Source organism: Cygnus atratus, chromosome 6 (assembly GCF_013377495.2).
Source record: "Cygnus atratus isolate AKBS03 ecotype Queensland, Australia chromosome 6, CAtr_DNAZoo_HiC_assembly, whole genome shotgun sequence".
NCBI lineage: Eukaryota > Metazoa > Chordata > Aves > Anseriformes > Anatidae > Cygnus > Cygnus atratus.
The window spans coordinates 4,585,476-4,607,714 of NC_066367.1; the positions used below are offsets into that span (position 1 = coordinate 4,585,476).

Here is a 22,239-nt window from a genome sequence, read left to right on the forward strand (position 1 = left end):
CTGCCCAGGGAGGTGGTGGAGTCACCGTCCCTGGAGGTCTTCAAAAGACGTTTAGATGTAGAGCTTAGCGATATGGTTTAGTGGAGTACTTAGTGTTAGGTCGGAGGTTTGACTCGATGATCTTGAGGTCTCTTCCAACCTAGAAATCTGTGTCTGTGTCTGTCTGTGTCTGACTTTATTTTTTTCCCCTGGATTGCACTATTACTGAACAAACACACACTGCTAAGATGCATCTAGCAGATTGTTTTCTCTTCAAGCCCACTTTTAAAAAATACTTGACCTACCAGAAGAGCTGAATTTAGAGCCACTAAACAAAGCAAACAACAACAACAACAACAAAAACCCTTGCAATTTAATCATTCCTGTTTATGAACTAGAAGTAATACAAACTACGACCACAGCACTGATGACTAATAGGACAAGTACAGGAATTAAGGTGGTCAAATCAATGAAATTGTTCTATTTATCTCCCATCTTTCCATTTCACTGAAATTATTTCCTAAGACAATGGGAAATTAGCTTTTGAGATGCAGCCTCTTGTTCACATGCCTTCTGCTTTCACCTTCGCACAGCTTCAACGCTTTTCACAAATGAAAATTCTCTTTTTGCAGAAGTCCTGTGCAGATTAAATAAAATCCTTCAACTGAGTCATGTTGGGAACTAACTGTGTTACAGCACAGCTGTGAAGGCTCTTAGAGCAGAGCCAACATTATGACTGCATACGGGTGAAGCAGACAGCACCCACAGCATTTTCTCTTCACAGCAGGAGGGATGCAAGCCAAATGAATTTAATGACCTTTGGGTGTACCGAATGCTGGGGAATTCAAAATCTGTGGCCAGGGCGTGGTTTTTTGTACTGAACACGTACCTACTCTTGTCGCCAATGATGAAATCTGTTAGTTTAGAGCACTGGCCCAAAGCCTTGGAGAAGATGTTCCTCTTTTTCACCGAGGTGTCAAACTTATTTTGCAAGGAATCCTTTCTTCTCATCTCTAATTCAGATTTCCACTGTGCAACTTAAAAAAGCAGACCTCCACTTTTTTTTTTAAAGAAACACCACCATCCCATTCCCTAAGAAAATACTCAATGGAACGGCTGCAAGACTTTGTGTCAGGACAGTGTCATGTAAAGGCTTTTGCAACTTACAGCGTATGGCGGTTAGATGGACAGCAACAGAAAAATGGCAGAAAATACTTAAATACTTAAGACTAAATTTAGTTGTGAGTTGCTCAGCTATGTTTGCTTTTACATGAGTGCAAAAAATCCTGTTTTGATATACGTCCAAGTAACAAAAAACCTGATAAATCTGTCAAGAGAGCAGTCTGAGATCACGCTAGCATATAAAGTAGGTTATCCTTGCAGCACAGAGTTTGTGGAGGAAGTGGGGGTGCACCAACCTTCACTCTGTTGGGCTCTGCTCAGGGACAGGCTGTCGTCTCTGCTGCCTCTGCTCAAAGCACTGCTGTTCCAGAGAGCACGTGGAGTTCCCAACACGGCTCAAGCATTCTCCAATTCGTCTGTTGGTTCACATAAGACCTCGGCACAGAAAAATTCCAGGATTTAGCCGTCAGGACTAGTGATCCAGCACATTTTAGGAATGGTTTTTCTGATCTCCCCCCCCCCCCCCCCATTGGTTTTTTTTTTTTCATTTTCTAAATAAAAAAGAGCAACTGTAAGACACAGCCAGGAATTATTTTAAATTATTGTTTCACATTTTTTTCTTCTCTGATTTATTGTTTTTTCTAATGAGGGAATAAATATTCTTGTTTGAGCTTACTAAAGAATAACAAAAGGCCATCCATACTCATATGACTTATCGTTTGGAAAAAAAAAGAAAACGAATACAGGATTAATTGTTTTAACTCTTGATCTGTTTGGAATTAACACAATTCAAAGCAGAAGAAATTAGAAAGGAAAAACAATTGATTTTTTAGAAAAATCTATTCTAAACGGAGGCAAGAGAAGATCTGTGAGTAGGTCAGAAAATATGGCAATATGAGATTATTCCACAAGAAAGGAAATCCTGGTCATCAAAATGTAAAAAAAAAAAAAAAAGAAAAGAAAAAAAAAGAAAAAGAAATCTCAGTCTTCAGGATTAGCATTGGACCAATTTTCCCTGACTCTGCAAGGCAGGTGTGACGTTCTCTTCTGGACCACAGACGTGCCACATGTCCCAGGGAGTGCACGGGTTTCCTAGAACGGAGAGGTGGTGTCCAGCTGCTTCTCTGGGCGGAGGGAGCGCGGACCACGCTGGGGCCAGTCCTGCTGCTGCTGGGTGGCCTGAAAGGCTGGCTCTCCACATCTGCTTGAAGGGATCTCTTCTGATCCATGACCTCTTGTCACATGCATTCCTCTCTTGTTAACTCTAACACACTCATACAGGCCATGGTATATCTGCTACAGGGAAGTGGCAGCACTTATGAGTTATCCTGGGTAATGCATAGGATCTTCATGCACAGAAGAACTCCTATACTATTGATCCCAACCTGTTTTATGACTAAGCTGTTTATGAGCTTGCACGTTTTTGGTTTTGTATTACAGAACAGAAAATCCTAGTTCAAATGTAACAGCTCAATGTCATTAACAACTGCTTGGGCAAGCCTGGGTGTTTTATTAGATACTCAGAGTAAAAAGATGCCACAAAACCACCCCAAAGTAGTAACAACAAAGTTGTGGTGGACTCTGGTGACCAAGTTAAACAGTCAGGAAGAATTATCAAGAAAACAGAAGGAAGTTAGCTCATATTCATTCCCCATGAACTCTGTGGCACAAACAGCGGTAACAGTGGTATGAATCCAGCAAACCCTGGAATCCACCTTTTTTGTACTGAGGCACCTCCTCTCCTCCTCTTGCCTCAGCCCCTGCAGATTTCCAGCCTGCCCAAAAGCACATCCTCGTTACTCACCAAAGTTCCTGTAACATAACATGGGCTTTCTATGCGTGGTGGGGACTTCTGCTTACACAACTTTCTTGTCTGAGGCTGTTCTTGAGACATCTCCTTTTGTTTCTCCCATATCTACACATACTTGTAGCACGTAGCTTACACCTATAAATGTAATATATATACAGAATTTACACTTCCCAAGTGCTTGCCATAGTTTTATTTTCTAGTAGCAGCAGTGCAGCCTGATTTATACTGCCTTGACCCAGTCCTGGGTTGATGTCAGGCAGTCTTTTTGCATTTGCTAAACAAACAGATGTTTTTCCCAGACAAACTAACACAAAATGTAAACTTACTGCCTGCCCAAACACCTAAATTTTAATTATTCTATGAATACAAAAATTGTTATGATTTGAGATCCACTTGCTCTTTGTTTCCTAAAGATAAGAGATGTTTTCTGTCTCCTTTCCTAACAATTGTGTCTCATGAAAAAGTGGAAATAAATATTATAATATATATATATATATATGTATTTAGTGGAACAATACGAGATTATGCTTTTTAACTTTTTAAAATAAATAGCTTTAAAGTACAAAATCTTTTTAATCGTATATATAAGAATGGATTCTTCTCAGCAGTTAATTTTCTACACACATTGGAAAACTCAAAAAACTACCTACTTCAATTTATTAAATCAATATTTGAAGGTATGGAACAACCCTTTTCAAATGGCAGAACAATGAATAAACTGGTGGAACTATACAGGGGAAAAAAAAAAAGACTGCAAGGGGGCAAAGAAATAGAGTATGCCTTGAAACAAAATATAATTAATCCCAACCTTCCCAGCCCCAGATGACTCGCCTATCCTCATAAGGATGTTCCACCAAACTCCTGTTAGATATCAGTTCCAGGGCCCAGAGTATTGAACAAATCTTGCATACAGAAAATTAAAAGAAGTGGCAGTGGAAAAAATCTTTTCATGGATGCCACTATATCTGGTTAGTGTTTATTTTGAGATTAGAGATCTGGTCTGGGTCATTCTTCCTTGATGGTAAACATACGTTGTTTACTGCAGACTCTGTGTTCAAGACAACCCTGTAGACACTGCAGGAGAGAATGGTCTTGACTGCAAAGAGATTCCTCAGGGAGCATTTAGGAATATAGGGATCTCCGTCTCCTGAGCAACCCTGCGTCTCCTTGGCATGGAAAGGGTGCAGATCCCCAGCCATTCTCCTCATAACTTCCCCACTGACTTATCCTTGTTCCCAAAGCCACTCTGAGCACACAGCTGTCTGGAATTTATGAAACAAATGGACATGTACACAGGACCAAAAATCTGACCTGCTGTTATGGAAATCTCGGTTTCTTTGCACAACAAAGAATTAAGCCTGTTTCCATTCCCAGAGTTTCTGGTGCTGTTTTTGATTTAGAAATTGCACTTCCTAATTTACAAGGGTCAGGAGGTCAGTGTTGTTATTGTACTATCTTTCCCATAAGCTGCCTTACTGTGCCTCTTTATGTTTTGTCATTGTGAACAAAACCACTGCAATGCTGTTATTTTTCAAGCTCTCAAGATATCACCCATGACCACTTCAACTACTCAGAAACTGGAGGAAATATTTTCTTTTGGAAGTGTAGTGAAATTTCAGGATGAAGAATAGTTTACATATGCCATCTCTAGATCTCTGAGAACTTTAGGAAGTGTAATCTTTGCAAAGGCAAACGGCAAACTACAACATAAAGGAAACAGAATATTTTCTAGAAATAAAAAAGAAGATATAAGCAGAATCCTGGTCCTGATCCAGTGCCATATTTACTGAACTACAGCACATGAAGATTGCCGTATACCTCAACTTTGGTTCTCACCAGCCAAGTGACATTTACCATTATTTCTCAGAAACATTACTGGCATTCCTGTCAAACTCTTAATATCTTTGGAATCAGAGTTGTACCATCACCAAGTGAAAAAGTAAATCTTTTTTTGAAGCATTATGCTGCTGATTCATTAATTTTCTACTAATGTCCAAATAGTGCAGATCGCCACAGTCAGACCTTCTGTACTTTTGGCTGGATTTCTTAAGACATTTCTTAAACGGAGAAACAGAGTAGAACAAATTTCTGAAGAAAAATTTAGTTAACATTACTGTAAGAATACTTAGCCTCTCTGAAAATTGAGTGCAATTGACAGAGCTGTCCAGCTGGTGATGTTTACGTTCTGAGCTAAATCAGGCACTGAAATGCAAAAATCTATCAACGGATTTCACTGACTGATTAAAAAAAAAAAAATCAATACAGATGTCAATGACATTTTTGCCTCATGACTGTTCTTAGTTAGAGCAGTCCCCTTCCATTTTCATGATTCAAGGCCACTGCCTTAGGGAGACAAACAACAAAGGGACTCGCCTGGTGGTTTCTCTCAGTAGCTGCTGGATTACTTTTTAGCAAGGGTGACCTCAAGATAATGTTTTGTAGTTGACTCCTGCAGGCATGTGCATGCACATTTGCCTGGGTGCAACAGAGATTTCGGAGAACAACACCATGCAAAACAAGCACACTGTAAGGTTCTTCATCACGAAGAACACATTGACAGAAATATTTACTTTTCCTACCTAGCAAAACAGAATAAAACATCATTCTTCTTTCAACGACCTCACAGCTTTCTCTTACTCACCCTCCACACGCACAGCCAGGTGGCACCGTGCCTGGCTCTCGGGGTGATGATGGACCTGCTGAGGGCTACGGTGCAGGTGCACCAGCACACAAAGGCACCTTGAAACCTTGGTGGAAAAAAGGAAAAGGTAAATTTGCCACATGTTCCATCAAGTTGTTACATGCTACATCACTGTAATAAGGCCTTCGTACTATTGTATAGTTACCTCTGCTGTTAAACGGTGTTATGGAGTTACTGCATGTTGCTGTTAAAACTTAATGATAAAGAAAGATCACAGCAAGGTTTATGAACTTCTACTGGGAAGGGTCCTGAGTGTCCTCAAAGTTAGATCTGCCCCTGCTGTCCACGTTGGCAGCTTCCCTTGGGACAGGTACCTGACTCCTGCATGGGTCACACACCTTGTCAGAGCCAAGTGCCAGTGCAGACATCATCAAGAAACATCAAGAAAATGGAAGTTGTGTGGTAAATTTTGTACAAATTAATAACAACTAGCTACACTGCATGGTCTTAAAGCCTGGCACCTGGGGATGTTACTATTAAAATATTTTGAATGCAGTACCTCCCATATAAAATTAGTGTACCTGCAGCCCTGTGCAGGTGACATTATGATATGAACACTAATTACTATATTATTTTTGTTTGTGCTAAGGTAGCTACCAAGAACCCAGAGAACTTGCCACCTGGGTGCCACTACTGCCACTGAAGGCTGTAGCATACTTGCATTTTTCAACATACTCTCCATCAGCTTATGAGGAAGAATAGCATGGACAAGCTTACATAGTTATGCCCTGTGGGACAAGATGTGTGCATGCCAACTGCAAAATTCTGGCACCATCCCATTAGTGATCAAAGGATTTTTGAATTCTAGCTTAAAGCAGCTTTCTAATGACGACATACAGCATTTAAATTTTTAACCACTGATTTGGTCATATTCTTTTTTTGTTAACCTGTGAATGAAATGTCACATAGGTGGAAAAGCAGCATACATTTAAATCAAACATATTCAATACACAAGCTCTGGGCAGGGAGATAGGAGGCATTATCTTTTATTTATTTACTAACCCTCTCAAAGTTAGAATGAGGTGTTTTTTTCAGAGCTTTTCATCAAAACCTTTTTGAAACCCTGTTTTCCAACAAGGGACAATTAGTACAATTCACCTCATCATTATCTTTGGAAAGCTGCAAAGATGACCATAGCAATACTTCAATATTTATGAGATGTAGTACTTGTAAAAATACACAAGCAATGTGGATTGCAATTTCTGTTAGGCAGAGTAAAAAAAAAAAAAAATTCAAATCATAAAAATTAAAAGAATTTGTCCTTGAATAACTTCTCATATTATCAGCCTAACAATGTGCACCAATTTTCCTCTGGACCTAGCGCATTGGCTATTTTGGAACACAATGAGCAAGCCAGTTTTAATCTATTTGGTGCAGAGCTAATTACCCCTCAAAAGAGAAAGATAGTTATTAGGCCTCCTTAGAAGCACTGTGTCTGATTGAACTTCTATTAAGAGCTGAGCTTCTGGTAGGCTTCAAGCTGAATGGAAATTCTGAAGACATTCTTTTCAGAGTAAATTAGAAGACCAACACATATAGATGCTCACTATGCAAGCGTTACCTCACCTTAAAGTAGATATGAGTTACATTTAGAGAGACGTCAGGGTCTTTTTAATGAAATGATTTATGGAAAGAAATTATATATCAAGAAGAATCTTGCCCTATTTTCTGTTTCTGCGAAAGAGTCATGAAAAAACAGCACATGAAATAATATTCTCTCACTGTAGAATAATCCTTAACACTCCAGGAATGGCTGTGGGAAGTGATGTGGGATATAAAAGAAGATGCAAAGACACTGTTCTGCAATCTTTAAATGAAATGTATTATTTTCAATGAGCTGCATAACATATAAGCCAGACTCCTGAACGTGTCAAACACGGTATAAACACCACAGCCCTACCACGTCAATACGAACAGACTTACCACATTCCTTATCAATGAAACACTTTAGACTTCCCAAATGTTACACTGACTGTATCTAGGCTGGCCTGGTCTCCTTGGCAATACAGGCTTAAGCCCATCCAAACTGTGCCTTGCCAGGAAAAAAAAAAATATCTTAAAAGTTACTATTAATTTGTCTCTAGAGAGCATTGAGATACTAGGAGATACAGATATGACCCCTATACGTATTGCCTTATTTCCAACAGTAGGAATCTGTGGCCACTTGCAAAAGACATGGCACCCACCAGCATCTGGATGGGTACATACCTGCTGTTTGCACGCGCTGCATTTTCTGTTCTAGACCTTGTTCTCACTCATTTTACACATCAGTCGTTTAACAAAGCACCTCACTGCACATCTGGAGCCAAGTTGGAGAAATGGAAAAAAACCCAACACCAGGGTTTAACACAAGCTATCCAGACTTGCGCCAGATAAAGGGCCAGCTCTCCCAATGCCTCAGGCCCTGTCCCCAGGGAGGCACAAAGCAACACCACAGCCAGCCAGCGAGGCACAATTTTGATGCGTGGCATCAGCAAGTCACTTCTTGGCTGACCCTGCAGTGTCTCAGCTATCTTGAGGGAATCAAAAGCTAGAAGCCGCTCTTTCTTTTAACCTTTCAGTGTTTCAGTCATTGCAATCATGTTTATTTATCTATTTATTTTGCTACTTAACACAATAAAAATTGAAGGACATCTAAATCAGATTCCTTCTGTACTGCTATTTCACTGCCAATCCATCTCCAGCACGAACAGAAAAGATTGCCCCACAGGGCTTGTACTATTTGTTCTTTGTCTTTTCCTATGAGCATATGGTCAAATTCAAATTAACTACTCACGTTTTGTGATTTTAGTGATAAATTCAGATAAAAGAAATATCTGTTTTTGGGGACACCTTGGAATTATCAGACCATAGGTATTGTAAAACACTCCTCTCATGTGATATATTGTAAAATGAATATTATGAAATGCTCCTATCACACGTGACATATTCACACATTACAATTAATATTTGCAATATTTTTGCTAGTGAACTTTGTATTTAGACAGCTGTACATCTATGAAAGCATGCTTGTCTGCAGTGGGTTACCATCTAACCTCTGTACAGTTAACAGGGGACTTCTGCCTTTTTGTTCTCCCTTTGAACACAACTTATGAGAGCCACCAAAACATACAGACAGCAGCAGCTACTGAAGGAGTGAATGAGCAAGGCACATGGAGGTCTTGCTGGAATGGCCAGGAAAAGGGAGAACTCCTAGATTTTGGTAGGAAGCAGAAGAGACAGTTGTGCAGGCAGATGTGGAGATGCGAGCCATGGATGCTATGAAAGGAAGAAAGCCAGGACCTCAGGGTACACCAAGCCACTGCAGAAGTGCCAGAGGGCTAACACCCTGCCCTGCTGCCCTTGCCTCAGCCCCACCAAAGACCCTGGAGCATTTCTAAAGTGGAGCTGGGCAGGAGCCATTCTACTGGGGCCACCTGCCTCCAAGCTCATGGGGCAAAGCCAGCAACAATAGATCAGAAGATTGGCTTTAGCACGCAACCATCTCCACCCACGGAACTGAGCAAGGGTCAGATATTTTGACAAGTTAATAAATGAAACAATGAAACTTATGATGTCTGAAAAGAATTAATATGAGGACTGACCCACTTGTGCTCCAGAATGCCCTCTGGAGCAAGCTAACCCTGAGACATAAAACACTTCACGGACCTTTAACCTTTGTAATTGAGTGCTCTCAGAAATTTAGAGATGTGGAAGTTTTGAATTCTTTAAAATTTAGTTAATAGAAAGGCCTTGCTGATCAAGTGTGGTTTTTAACTCTGTTGAGTTTATACATTTGAATAGTAGATTAATAATTTATTTTCTTAATGAAAAGTACAATAACACTTTTCCTGCAATCTGCAGGAGCCTACATATATCATTTTTATCTTTTCAGTCTGTTCTTTTTGACCAGATCTTTTTTTTCCCCCAAACTATCTTTGACTCATATATCTGAATCCTGAAATCTCTTGTCTGAAAATTTTAACTCCCATCCTATTTATCCTAATGACACAAAGCTGCAATTTCAAGAAATTCAGCTTCTTTAAGGCGTACTTGTTCTTATTAGTTGTTTTTTTTTTATATATTCTTGGATATATTTTAAATGACATATTTTTATATAATATATTTTATTATAAACTAGTCTTTCTTTTCAAAGGCTTGGCCTGTCTCATGAGATGACGGCCTCGGATAGCGTATTTGGATGTCCGAGTTATTTTCACAGTTGTTAGTTATTCCTCAATTCTCTGTGTACTTTGGGAAGCAGAGGGGCTGGATAGAGCTGTAACTATTCAGCTGAGACTTTGCAAAGCAAAAGAACCACCCACAAAATGATCAGCCAATTTCTTCAGACATTGCTGCATCAGAAGCACGGAGATATGGATCTGTCTGCTAACCTTCCACCCGTTCCCTCATATAAGCAAATATCTGTCTGTTTCTCTGTGTATGATCTTCCTGAAGGACACAAGCTTATTTAAAAGCTTCTTTGATACTTTGCTTTTTTGGGGGGGTGGGGATAAATTTATGAGGAGCAAAAATAATGTGCATAGACTCAGGGATTATTCTAACCTGCTTGGGTAAGTTGGTATTTTGGATATTGGCTATGAATTTTGAACTTCTGTGCCTTCCCTGTAAGGAGCTGCAGACACAGCACTGACTGACTTCCTGTTTAATGTCTGGGACAGCAGTAATTTGCAGAAACTTTGACATTATGCAATAGGTAGAAACTAGCTTACTTGAAAATATTAAATTAATATCTTGATTGATTAGTTATGGAGTGCCTAACTCCAGTCAGGGTGAAAGAGGTTAGGAATTGGCACCAGGGTTGAATTTTGTTGTATTCTCCACTTTGAAAATCCCTCTGATCCTCAGAACATGCAAAACTGGGCACTAATTATTGAGGGGAGTGTTTGCACAAGCTATTGCGCATTTCTCTGGAATGTTTGGATCACTGTTCCTTTATCCCATCCACATCTGCCTTTTCCATTCCAGGCTGAGTTTTGCACCTCTGACCTGCTCACTGTCCTTTTTTATTTCTGCCTTCAGTATTCTTATTTTATATTTTCTATTCAGATAACTCATGTAGAAATGTAACTGATAGTTTTTAAGAAAATACCACTAATACACCATTTCCTGCAAGCCTTTCAATAAAAATATCCCTGGTATTTTCTAATTAGAAATTTTCAGACCATGGTTGACTGTCTTCTGAGTGAGCTTAAAAAAACAACAACAAGTAACTAGATATCTATATTGCATCTACAAAATTAGTTTTTGCCTGTGCTGGCAAATAAAGAAGTATGAATTTGTTTACTCTACATAAAAACTCCTAATGCCTAATAACATCCATAGCAGTATCTAGACATAAAGGTAGTCTCAACTCCTCTGGTTTTGGTTTTGCACTTTTATTACTTTGGTCTTCCCTAAAACCATAATCATCAAATAATATCATCATCAATATCTTTTTTTTTCTCCATGAAACATTCCGTTGTCTTTCTCTCCAGTGTTAATTATCAAATACCCTTTTAGCACCTTTATCTAGCTCATTATATATCACCTTCCAAGCTTTTAGGTTTTTTTTTTCCTCTTTAGCTTTCATGACATTTATCAAAAAGGCTGTCTTTAGACACAATTTTCTGCAGGTCTCTGAAAGATTCCACTAATACACCTCTCTCTTGTGGAAGTTAATGTCAGAGAAGCACAAAAGTTTCACAAAAATCATACAGAAAACTCACACAAAAGTTAAAACATTTTTTTCTTCTGGAAGAAGAAAAAGAAGAAAATATTTTCTTCTTGACCTCTGTATTATTTCCACATTTTGTCATTATACACAATGCTGCATTTGTTTTCTGAATTCACATCTACTGAAAGCATGCAGTGCCTTCAAACCCCCAGCGTAGCCAGCAAAATTGTAGACTTCATCAAAAAAACAAAACCCAAAAACCAACAACGTAAAGTTTATGAAGTCCCATGGAAATTGATACATACAGAAAGTTTGCTGTGAATTAAGTTGGGAAGACTTGTGTGGAAAAAAATTTGAATCGTCAGTGTTCTGTTTATCTGATACCGAGGCTTCAGTGTTTACTTTACATGAGTCTGTGTTTACAATGGGTTTCTGGACATTAGATTAGATAGCAATAAAATCTGTAACAGCCTGGGAAAAAATGAACAGTTGACTTATTATTTCTAGAAAACTCCTAAGCTGTCAGTAACTTTCTACGTTTTAATGATTACTAAATGCTTGTTCTAAATAATGTGGGGCAAACAAGCTTCAGCTGCAGAATAAAATTAATCAGTTCTGAATGAATGGCTTTTTTTTTTTTAACCGTTTGATGTTTTAGATTTATATCCTATTTCAAATATATATATTTATTATAACTAACATATTAAAAGATCAAAGTTCAACATTACTTCATTATTGATTCAGTGGAATTATTTGAATAAATGCTTCCCACTTTGTGTGTAAAAGTTCTTCAAGACTAACAAGGAATTTCGAGGTGGGTACCACTCAGATCCTGCTGCTGGATGTTTCATTTGCTCTCATGGAGACAAAGCAAATAAGCCTGCGTAGAAATTAGCGTTAGGAGAGCTTTTAAGAATCTGAATTCAAAATGTAACTTTTTGTGGGAATACTGTGTTTATATATATAGCAAACAATTACTTCTGTATATAAAGTATATTTTGGTATAAACATATTTGACATTTAATGCATAGTCTAACTGCATAGAAACTGTATTCAGTTCTGTAGCTGCGCTTTGTATGTTAGAACTATTTTTCTCCTCCAAGACTTTTACAGCAAAGAGAACTGAAATACTAAATACAAGGTGTTAATTGTTAGCAACATGTGTTCAAATTTTTAGGCAACTATTTTAGTGGATACACTCCAAAAAAACAACAAAAATTAGAGAAGAACAGCTCTTGCAATCTTATTTCCTGAGTCTTGAAACAATAAAAAGTTGCTCAGAACTCCCAAATAAAGACACAGAACAGTTATTTACAGAACTAACCTAGTGTCAGTGGGGCAGTTGAAAAAACAGACCTTAGATATGTATGTAGATGCAAATATATCACAGCATTTATGTTTTTTTGTGTCGTCTATGTCTATGCTTTGTAAGCATATCAGTGGAAACTTTGCACCCACTAAGTACAGCTAGCTAGGAAAATATGTTAATCTTTGACTATCTAGAAGACTTAATTCCAAAAGAATCGTAAAAACCAGAGCAAACTGGCAGTTGTATGATGGCTCTTCTGAAGATCCCTGTCTACCTTGTACCTTGCTACCATGACGAAAGTGTTTGCCGGAGCCTGATTCAATGACAATCTCAACAAGATTCCACTGATAGGAAGAAGGTAATTGTAAATCAATCAAAATCCAAAAAGCATCATTCTTTGTGCTGGAAAACAAAGATGAACCAGGGCTGAGATAGTGTGGGAGATGTTCCACAGAGCCTCATCATTGCAACCCTACATCTTCTTGAAGACAATAAAAGCTCTGGTCTAGGGACTGCATCAGTAAAAACTCTACTGAAAAGAAGAGAGAAATCTTCATATTTTTGAACAGTTTATATTGTTAATTTTACCCTTTGCTCCATTTTACAACCTAGATATTATAGTATGAAAGTTCTGATGCAAACAAATTAGATGAACAATGGAGGAATAGCTTCCAACATTTATTATTATTTAGTTTCAATGTAATTGAGACAAAAATACTGGTTGTGGTCTTGGTCTGAAAGGAGAACATGCAAAACCTTTCAGTCTTTATGCTCATTGAGGTTAAGACACATAAAACTTGCAAATGAGAGACCTCTGTCCACAGATTTTATTTCTTTCTAAACTGATAAAACCTGCTTCCCTTTGTGCACCTAAAATGACATTGTACCAAGAACTACAAAGTGCACTGTAGGGCAAAATCACGCACTGGCAGATGGATAAACTAGATGACCTAACAAGTCCTTTCCACTTCTAGTTTCCAAGATTATTTTGAGTATACTCAAGAGAGGTGTCTTTTTATTAAAATGGTAACTAAAGATGAGCTTATTTGGAAAATAATCAATTTGTATAAAAGAGAGGAGTAATTCTCCATACAGGATTATGAACTGTTGACACAGCATTTGAAGGCATCCAGAGCAGTAGGCAATATCTACAGGCATGCCAAACCAGAGAGCTGTTTTGACTACAACATTTAGCAAACCCAGTATTTCCCTCCCTGTATGCCAGGGATGAAACAATGGATAGCAGCATGACACATCAACTTATTCATTTTTAAGTATTCTGGTTCGTATTTTGTGATGGTTCACTTCCTACTATATATAAATGCAATGCTACCCTTCATTTTTCTACTTTTGTTAGAAACGTATACTTGTAGCATACTACTATAGCAATATGCGAAGACCTGTCAAAATAATCCTTTGCTAACCTACTAATACCAAATTCTATTTAAATGTTTGTTTCTGTGCTTATTTGTAGCATACCAAGAAAACAAAAACTGTCAGAAGACCTTACAGTCGAATTTTCTGCAGACTATTTATATTTAGAGTATGAAATCAGATTAAACTGCTTACATTTAACTTAATTGTTTTAATGCTGCTCTTGAGCAACTATACTAGTCTGACTGACATCTCCACTCTGGATGGCCACTCGTGTCCTCATGGCCTGGTTTAGAATCCACCTTTTTAACCACCTCAGGCCCTAATACATAGTAGATGTAAGTTTGTCTTTTGCTTGATATATATTTTGCTCCCCAGAAAAAAAAACATGCCTACCTGAACACTGGGAAATGAGCTAATGTTTACTTTTGATGTTTTTCATTTCAAATAATCAATGTTGTAATTTTTGTTAAAGGATTTTGATTTTTTTTTTTCAGATAAAATGACTTCAATCTTAGTTTGTCTCCTGATCTGAGTAGTCTTATCCACTACCATATGCAGATGGAAGCTGGCTAACACTTAAGATTGTCTCTGCCTGGCATGTATTTGTATGTGAAGAGGAAACATTGCACTTGGGTGAAAGCAATCAAAGTTTGAAGGCCACGAGTAGACAGCAAAAAAGCGTGAGCAATGTTACACTACTCTAACAGTAATATATTTTTAGGTAAATATGCTCTAATTCAAACTGGGCCCCTGATGTTTTGTTCGTCTGAAAATTCCCTTCCTGCTTAAGCACACTGAAGCATCTCATCGTTAAGCACATATCACTAGATACAGATGCCTCTCTGAAAGGTTTCAGAAAATTGAAGAACCTGTGAATAAAGTGTTGCACTTGCTCCTAGATCAAAACTTCCTACTTGCTACTTTTTTTCACTGTACTGTAAACCAGAAGTCTGGTAGCATTTTTCCACACACAAGCTTTATAACATCTAATTACGACACCATATGCTGCTGGCAAGAACAGTAATCTTCACCAGAGATGATAAACGTTTTTTTTTTTCGCTTATCCTAACATACAACTGCCAGTTTTCAATTTCTGTGCCACCATTGGGCCATCTGCAGAGCAGATTCTGAACTAGAAGTCGTCTGTGCAAATTCATCCTTCTCAGATGGGGCCATTCTGCAGCTGTGAGTAGCTACAGACGATGGTAACTCATGGTGTAGAAGTGTCCTCTATACAGACTGAGAGGTGGCTTGTCAATGTTGAATACAAAAGGAAACAGCTGCTGCTGCTGCTTGGTTTGGCAAAGAACACATTTACTAACTTAAAAGATTTCTAAAAGATGTTGATTTAGAAATCAAGACTCAAAGTCTCGAAGTAATAGGACTACATTACAAGTCCACATATCCTATAAATATAAACAGTTAAATTAGGTCTGCTCTTGATGAATTTAAGGCAACATGATGTGGTCTTATAGGATTGTAGTTCTTAGCCCACATGTTTTCTTAGGGGATGTGAGATGCTACCTAAGGGAAAATATATTTCCTGATGGCGTGGGTAGCGTTAGATTTTATCCTGAACTTTTTGTAGAGCTCTGTGTTGTAGAAGCCAGTAGATAAAAATACAACACTTAGCTTTGGTAAATAGTATTGCCCCCTGAATCAGTGTTTCTTGCTTTGTTACAGAATAATCCTCCACAAGGAAGTCCAGGGAATAAGATTTTGGTAAATGCATGTTTTATGACAGAGACCATCTCAGTAGGTATTTATGATTGCTAATATAAGTAAGAGCTGTTTATAAAATACACACAGATACACACTTCATGGTCCAGGAATCAAGAATTAAAAGTTAATAAATGTTCCACATTATTACACAGGTACTTCTTTTCCAAAGCCTCATAATGGGGTAAAAAAGACATGAACTAATCTGAGGGGTGATAAAGCAAAGCATTAAACAGCAAATAACAGAAAATAAAAGAAGATCCCTCACCTGACTTCTAATATTGACCATGAGCAGCCACACAGTAAGCATGGGTAGGTTGGGAGCAGATTTAAACAATTTTAAAGCCAGAGGCAATGGTGAGATGATGGCTGGACAGTGGGATAAGAGAATATAGAAATAGTGGGGAATGGCAGACTATGCAAAACCTATTTTCTTAAAAAATAGCTGTTGTCACAACTCAGCATTAACAATCTCAGCTAGTTGTAAGACTTATGTCAGCCTCTCAAAAGAAAAGAACCTAATTTTAAAACATGGACATGACATAAAGAAGAAAAACAGCCAGTTCAATGCCATCTCCTCAGGCAGATTAGATAAAAGTTTTAAAGCAAAAATGTACTGATCAAATGTAAGGAAACACAACAGGACTCTGAACTATGTTGAGGAATGTTGAGGGCATGAAATCAAGGAGTGGCTGACTAATGTTACAGCTTAAACTACTTTTTGGAGCAGGGTTATACAACTGTGAATGCTGCAGTGGCTGAACATTTCCATATTCTCACCTGTACATCATCTAACCAAAGACTGTTGGTTGGAAACAAAGAAAATAAATGAAATAAATCACCATCGTCCCTTTATTCTTGCACAGAAGGATGAAGAGGAAACATTGCACTTGGTAGAGTGGGTCTATTTATTAAGTTAAAAGAACAGGCTGAAAACCTTTGCTGAATTACAGCCCTTGGAATGAATAAGAATAACATACTGTACATACTTATGTGGTCTGTGTCTCGCTCGCTCTGTCTCCATAGCAAATTTCATCTGCAGGCCAACAACTTGTACATGTTCTAAGCTGATGACACAAAGTCATTATTAAAAATGTTTCCTCTCTTCTCTAAAAGAATGAGCTTCGATTTTATTCTGTTTTTACAAATTCTGATGTCTACAAATTCCTGTAATTTTGAAAAACAGTACAATGTGTTATTCATATCTAGGTACACTGGCATCAGCAACGGCAGTGCTTTAAGTGCCCTGGTCTTGGTTTTTTCACTGTTAACTGCGATGTACACAAAGCCTTACAAAACCTATGAACTTAATGTTTATTTTGGTTCTGCAATCATAGGTATCTGGTTACTGCCTTATGATACTTACGTATACTCTACAGCATATAACCCATTTCCTTCATTTCCCCCCATTTCCCTCAGCGTATTCTGTGAAACTATCAGCTGTCATGAGACTTTGATTTCAATTTTAAGAACTCATTAGTGAGAGGGACTGCTTCACTGTTTCAGACATCCAAAATCTTGAATGCTTTTTCTTATAATATCTTATATATATATATATCCATGGAGTCCTGTAATTTTCCAAGGAAGATATCAATGCTTGTATATGCAAATAAACTGCAAATGCTAGATGCTTGAGACTTGCAAGAGAAATCACTTGATTCATAAATATTTCTAGCCATTTAAAAACACACAGACTAGAGTTCTTAGTATGACCTTATTTTATGAAGAAACAAACATAACAGGGAATCTAAGTCAGCAATAAGAAAACTGGGTCTTTTCTAGGTAAACATCTTTGTAAATATCTAATGCCAAACACCCACCTCATATACTATATTTCTGCAGAATTATTGGAGAGCTGTGATTTAGTCCCAAATTAACTAACTGTTCTGTACCCCACGTTCTTTCCTTCACTGAATGTTTTACATGCTGAGAAACATATCAAACTTCACTTAAGATGGTCCTTTGAATGATGAAACATGGTATATCATAGATTTTACTACCAAACACTGCATGCACCACTTATTTGGCACAAGAATATTATTTTCCCTGTACTGGATCAGACCAAAGGTACTTTCAGCCCTGCGTGATGGTCTGAGCAGTGACTGACAGCAGACCCTTCGGGAAGAGCGGGACAGTTATAAACTGATACTTTCCCGCAGTAGAGTTGCTTCTAGCAATTTATAGCTTGGGGATTTCCTAAGCCACAAGTGCTGTTTGGTGTTTAATAGCTTCCAAATGTGATTTTCTTCATTCCCCCCCCCCCCCCCCCCCCCCCCCCCGGCACATCCTCCAGGAGGGTTGTGAACCTCTACAAACAGCATTCACAAGATACCATGGGAAGGCTCATGGCCTTGACCATTTGAACCGTGCTGTGTTGCGTGAAGAAATGCTCCTTTTGTGTGGTTTGATACAGCCACTTGAGAGTCTCGTTGGATGCCCTGTAGTTCAGGGCAGCTCACAGCCATTCCTTATTCACCTCTTTCGTTCTCCTCGTTGTTTTATAAACCACTGCAAAAGTTTCCTCCAGCTGTTGGCTCTCTAGACAACATGCAATCTAGCAGCCTCCTCTTGCAACAGAGAGACAAAGGTATGAAATTGCTCTGTGTAAAAGGGACTTAGAATTTCCCTTCTTCTCTTTAGAAAGAGCATTTCCATTCCTTTTTTGTTTTTTCCCCCAAAAAAGTTTAGCTTGCTGTCTGTACACTTGCTTCTGTTTGGTAGACAGAACATAGATCATCCTGCCAGGAATGAGAATTACACTGACTTCTGAAATAAGATGAGAGTTTATCTAAAGCAACAATGAGGGCTGGGTCAGATATGGACAGAAAAAAGTGCCAGAATATTTCTTGTAAGTTATACTGTAACTTTATCATTTCAGCAGAGCAAGGATTTCAAAACGCTGATTGAATAATCAGGCTATGATATCTGCTGGGACATGCATTTAAAGCATAACATAATGTAGGACACAATTTAAAACATAAAACACTAAGAAGTGTGAACTATAGCTTTGGATTTGCTTGTTCTTCCAAGGTTGTCAAAAGTACAAAATTGTGAACCAGTTCTCTTTTTTTTGTTGTTTTTTTCTCTCCACACTGAGATTACCTACAGTAAACGCAACAAGAAACTACACTCATTGTTCGCAAAATTGAAAAATACTATAGGAAATTATTTAAGGAAAATTATTTAAGGAAATTATTTAGGAAAAAATACTATGGGTGTCTAATGGATTAGAGAAGACTTAAGCCTTGCTCTCTGAAACTAGGAATAAAAGATGGTAGTACCACGAAAAACGATGTGGGAAAGAAAACAGAGAGGTGTCCACACGGGTAAAGCATCACAACAGCAACCTTCCAGTTTTACGGGTCCAGGGGAGTGTAAAAATTATTCAGAATTATCACACTGAAAAAGTAGAGCCCATCGCTACAGAATACTAGGATGGCAGTAACTCCTTTCTTTGTGGATACTTTGTGCGTATGAGAAAGCCTTAATGCTTAAGCCTTAGTTGGGAATGGCAGGATTTTTGAGGCTTGTAATACTAAAATTGATCAAAAAAAAATAAACTGTCTTTATTCCCTAATAGGCTTTGGGGATTTAACGTTAATAAGAAATGTGACAAATATCTCTGTCTTAAACGTATTCTAAAGTTTTCTGTGCAAGCTTTCAAGAGAAGGCTTTTACTCACATTTGCCTTGAATTCCATTTCTCAAGTGGTGCTTCTGGTTGTCTCTCTCCTCTGTCTAGGGATATTTATATACCAAAGAAGTTGCACAGATCTAGTTTGAGGTTGTTTTGTTTAGCTTTCCCATATTTCCCTTTAAGTCTATAAAAGCAAGAGAGGTATTATGGTTAAACAGTGCTCTAGTTCGGCAAAGCTTTTACACTTAAGATTAAATACCCAAATAATCCCATTTAGGTCAGGAAAACATTTCACAAAAGCTCTCCCGGATCATGGTCTAAAGCCCTGTTTTCTAGACTTTGACCTTATCTATTTAGGCTAAGTTTAACATAATCTAAACTTAACTGATACTCTAATGTGAATCTTTCTTAGGATGTGAACTGTTTTATTTAAGAAACAGAATGTGTAGTGGAGCAATGGGGTTAAAATATTGGCATCATGATACTGTTGCACTATACTTTTGGTGAGATGTATCAGTGACAAGACCTGCAGGAAGAAGTATTGTAGCCTACAGAAATACTCTGACCTTTTATACAGACAGCACTTAACAGACAACAGATCATCAAGAAAGTTATCCCTTTGAGTTCATGTTGTTTGTTATGTATAACTCAGACAATAAACAAAACAAATCAAAACAAACCCAAGGATGTTCACATTTCACGTTATTATCATATGTGTATCTCTGGTTTCTCTTCAGATCGTATAAATCTTTCGCCTTTTACTAAAGATTTCTGTGGAGAGGAACAAGCGCGAGTGTAGTGGAATTTTTTGAGGCTCTGCTTCTTAAAATATATATTTTTTTGGACCTGGGGGTCCTGGTGGATGACAGGTTGACCATGAGACAGCAGTGTGCCCTCGTGGCCAAGAAAGCCAATGGGATCCTGGCATGCATAAAAAGGAGCGTGGCCAGCAGGTAAAGGGAGGTGATCCTGCCCCTCTACTCTGCCCTGGTCAGGCCTCACCTGGAGTACTGTGTCCAGTTCTGGGCTCCCCGGTACAAAAAAAACAGGGATCTCCTGGAAAGAGTCCACTGGAGGGCAACAAAGATGATATGGGGCCTGGAGCATCTCTCCTATGAGGAAATGTTGGAAGACCTGGGTCTGTTCAGCCTGGAGAAAAGAAGACTGAGAGGGGATCTTATTAATGTTTACAAATACCTGAAGCGTGGGAGACAGAGGGATTTGGCCAACCTCTTTTTGGTGGTTTGTGGGGACAGGACAAGGGGCAATGGCCACAAAATGGATCACAGGAAGTTCCACACCAACATGCAAAAGAACTTCTTCACGGTGAGGGTGACGGAGCACTGGGACAGGCTGCCCAGGGAGGTTGTGGGGTCTCCTTCTCCGGAGATATTCAAGACCCGTCTGGATGCCTACCTGGGCAGCCTGCTCTAAGGAACCTGCTTTGGCAGGGGGGTTGGACCCAATGATCTCTTGAGGTCCCTTCCAACCCCTACAATTCTGTCATTCTGTATCGCGGAAGCAAGAGACTAAAAAGGTAGCTAGGATAAAGGATAGCAATATCAGTATGGAAATTCATGAATGCACAGCAGATAGCGTGGGCTAAGTGTATCGAGGATTTACCTGGTGTTCCAGTCTGGTAAGTACTTGAAAGAGAAACAGAACGTGTAGCAAAGAAAGAAGTAAACCTTATGGATCTCTGAATGGAAGAGGAACACCTAAGGCAAAAGGCTTGCACACATAAGGCAAAATGTTTTTCCTCTCCACTTAGCCCAAGCTTTTTTGGAAGCATGTTTTGTGAAGGTCAGGCTGCTATTAGCAGAGACCAGAAGGAATGAATGGAAAGGTCAGTCATGTGCAGTGGCTACGGCCCCATTTGAGAGCTTCCCATTTTGGAGGACTCTGCTCTCTCTGATCACCATCTTTTAAATCAACCTAAGTCAGCTGCATGGCTGCTTTCCATGCACTCTGGCTCTGTAGGAGCAGGGGTTGGTTGCATTGCCAGAGATGTGAGCTGAAGTGTGGGAAGGTTTGTGTACTATAAAATAATTCAGCTGCGCCAGAGAAAAGAATTAGCCAAAATCAGAGCAGTCTGTATTTTTAAAAGTGAACAGAGCCATGAAGTGCCTTTTGGAGAGGCTGAGAGCCCTTGAAAGCCCTGTTCACACAGAACTAAAATTGTGGTGTGGTATGGGAAACCCAAGCCGTCACAATAATGGTGCTCCAAGACATACTGCTCCTATTCCCTACAGCAATTCTCCTTGAATGTTTATTTATTTATTTATTTATTAATGCAAAGCAGACAACAGCTAAAATTAATCAACTCAAAAATATTGTATAATAATGAACTAAAAAGTCTTCATTATTATTAGCCTTCTGTGTTCTGCGATAATGACCTTGCATCATCTTTCAACCTGCTTTCACCATGGTATCTTAGAGTGTACATGTGAACTCTCAAGCTGTAATTCTTACAAACATCTATGTCAGGTACAAAGTGACTATTATTCTGCCCGAGGGATGTACTGATGGTAGAACCAGGGGGTTTTGAGTGGCAGACCTGTGTTAACTCAAAATATCTGGCAGGAAAACAGGCATAGATGCCAGAACTCTATATGAAAACATGAAATTTCTTTAGAAGTTGTCTGTCGAACTCAGCCGAATGTATACAGTGTAACAAACTGAAATTAGGATAATCAGGTTTTTTTTGTTTTTTTTTTTACATATAGATGTAAATATATTTTTAAGCTGAAAAGTACCCAAGTATGTTTGTAATCAAAATGAATGGTAGCTGTTAGCTATTTCTGGAACCAAGAGATGATGGGAAGAAAGACAAAATAAAATGAGAACATCAGTATAAAAGAGATAAGATTTAAACTAGTCATGGGGAGACTTCAGAAAAACAAAACAAACAAACAAAAAAACTTCCAGGT

The 22,239-nt window shown here is 38.5% G+C and overlaps 1 long non-coding RNA gene and 1 other non-coding gene across 2 annotated transcripts; one reads left to right on the top strand and one right to left on the bottom strand.

Moving 5' to 3' along the window:
* Positions 1-1,726: 1,726 nt before the first annotated feature.
* On the bottom strand, positions 1,727-19,495 carry LOC118243101 (uncharacterized). The gene is made up of 4 exons (XR_004777181.2): positions 19,356-19,495; positions 5,553-5,658; positions 2,906-3,046; positions 1,727-2,394 (listed from the first exon to the last, which is right to left on the bottom strand). It is a non-coding gene; the product is annotated as an uncharacterized LOC118243101 (long non-coding RNA).
* A 531-nt stretch (positions 19,496-20,026) lies between these two features.
* LOC118243202 (U5 spliceosomal RNA) lies at positions 20,027-20,141 on the top strand. The gene has a single exon (XR_004777229.1). It is a non-coding gene; the product is annotated as a U5 spliceosomal RNA (small nuclear RNA).
* Positions 20,142-22,239: the final 2,098 nt, after the last annotated feature.